General features: G+C 53.8%; 1 non-coding gene across 1 annotated transcript in view; it reads right to left on the bottom strand.

The window, feature by feature from the left end:
• The window catches only part of LOC144419710 (small subunit ribosomal RNA), a 1810-nt gene extending 495 nt beyond the window's left edge, over positions 1-1315 (bottom strand). The window contains exon 1 of the ribosomal RNA XR_013474229.1: positions 1-1315. This exon is cut by the window's left edge and continues 495 nt beyond it. This is a non-coding gene — a ribosomal RNA (small subunit ribosomal RNA).
• Between the last annotated feature and the right edge of the window lie 1078 nt (positions 1316-2393).

The following is a 2393-nucleotide window of genomic DNA, read 5'->3' as shown; positions in this document are numbered from 1 at the left end:
AACCAGACAAATCGCTCCACCAACTAAGAACGGCCATGCACCACCACCCACAGAATCAAGAAAGAGCTCTCAATCTGTCAATCCTACCTGTGTCCGGGCCGGGTGAGTTTCCCCGTGTTGAGTCAAATTAAGCCGCAGGCTCCACTCCTGGTGGTGCCCTTCCGTCAATTCCTTTAAGTTTCAGCTTTGCAACCATACTTCCCCCGGAACCCAAAGACTTTGGTTTCCCGGAAGCTGCCGGAAAGGTCGTCATGGTAACGCCTCCCGATCGCTAGTTGGCATCGTTTATAGTCAGAACTAGGACGGTATCTGATCGTCTTCGAACCTCTGACTTTCGCTCTTGATTAAAGAAAACATTCTTGGCGAATGCTTTCGCAGTAGTTCGTCTTCCGCCGATCCAAGAATTTCACCTCTAACGGCAGAGTACGGACGCCACCGTCTGTCCCTCTTAATCATTACCTCGTGCTCCGAAAACCAACAAAATAGAACCGAGGTCCTATTCCATTATTCCATGCAACACTATGCAGGCGAACAGCCTGCTTTGAACACTCTAATTTTTTCAAAGTAAACTTATCGGCCACCGCCGACACTCAGTCAAGAGCACCGACGGAGAACCGAAGGTGAGGCGAACGCAACCAGTGACACGCCTTGCGACGGACCGGCGGCGCTCGCCCAAAATCCAACTACGAGCTTTTCAACCGCAACAACTTTAGCATACACTGTTGGAGCTGGAATTACCGCGGCTGCTGGCACCAGACTTGCCCTCCAATGGATACTCGTTAAGAGTTTTAGGATGTACTCATTCCAATTACAGGGCCTCGTTAGAGTCCTGTATTGTTATTTTTCGTCACTACCTCCCCGTGTCGGGAATGGGTAATTTGCGCGCCTGCTGCCTTCCTTGGATGTGGTAGCCGTTTCTCAGGCTCCCTCTCCGGAATCGAACCCTGATTCCCCGTTACCCGTTATCACAAAGGTAGGCACGTAGCGTACCTTCGACAGTTGATAGGGCAGACACTTGAATGATACGTCGTCGGTGCAGAGACCGTACGATCCGCGTGGTTATCCAGAGTCATCAAACGTCACAGGACGAACCCGGTCGGTTTTGATCTGATAAAAGCGCGCCTCCCGAAGTCGGCGCTTAATGCATGTATTAGCTCTAGAAATACCACAGTTATCCACTTCGCTTACGAGACCAAATAAACCAAGACTGATTTAATGAGCCATTCGCAGTTTCGCTTTACGAGAACTCGTACTTGCACCTGCATGGCTTAATCTTTGAGACAAGCATATCACTACTGGCAGGATCAACCAGATAGCTGCGACAGCTGCGCTCGGCCCTTGCTGGGCCGCCCGGCGCGTGCTCGTCGCATTCGTTTAAGACCGAGGCGATCGCCTGCGGCCGTACTCGGCTTCGACAGTCGCTGGCCGCGACGTCCACGCTCTCGCCGGCAGTGCCAGGCGGAGCGATTTGCGTTTTTTCTTTGCTCGCCCTCTCTCGGGCTCGATCCATTCAGTTTCGCACAAACAAGAGCTCTGCCGGCCGCCAGCAGCGGTGCCTAAAACCCGGGCATAACAATGCGACCGTTCTGCTAGGCCGACAAGCGCTCAAGCCAGACGCTCGATCGAACGCCCCCTACATATTAGTCGAGACAACGGCTCGCTCATTAGCATCGCGTTTGTACTTTAACTTTTTTCGGCTCGGCTTCTTTCGACGCCGATGCCGGCGACGCAGCACTCTCTCGCCCGCCAGCCACCGAGAAAAGGGTGCGCTCCGACCGGCCCCGCACCGCTCTTTCTTGGCTCATTCGAAATTACTGTCTTTCGCTCTGACATGCCTTACCTAGGGTTAGGTTAGTATGCTTGCACGTTTGTACTTTAACTTTTTTCGGCTCGGCTTCTTTCGACGCCGATGCCGGCGACGCAGCACTCTCTCGCCCGCCAGCCACCGAGAAAAGGGTGCGCTCCGACCGGCCCCGCACCGCTCTTTCATGGCTCATTCGAAATTACTGTCTTTCGCTCTGACATGCCTTACCTAGGGTTAGGTTAGTATGCTTGCACGTTTGTACTTTAACTTTTTTTGGCTCGGCTTCTTTCGACGCCGATGCCGGCGACGCAGCACTCTCTCGCCCGCCAGCCACCTAGAAAAGGGTGCGCTCCGACCGGCCCCGCACCGCTCTTTCTTGGCTCATTCGAAATTACTGTCTTTCGCTCTGACATGCCTTACCTAGGGTTAGGTTAGTATGCTTGCACGTTTGTACTTTAACTTTTTTCGGCTCGGCTTCTTTCGACGCCGATGCCGGCGACGCAGCACTCTCTCGCCCGCCAGCCACCGAGAAAAGGGTGCGCTCCGACCGGCCCCGCACCGCTCTTTCATGGCTCATTCGAGTTTACTG

The sequence above is a fragment of the Styela clava genome, unplaced genomic scaffold, assembly GCF_964204865.1.
Source record: "Styela clava unplaced genomic scaffold, kaStyClav1.hap1.2 HAP1_SCAFFOLD_55, whole genome shotgun sequence".
Classification (NCBI taxonomy): Eukaryota; Metazoa; Chordata; class Ascidiacea; order Stolidobranchia; family Styelidae; genus Styela; species Styela clava.
Note: the sequence above shows the minus strand (reverse complement) of the source record. Positions and strands in the feature narration are given on the sequence as shown.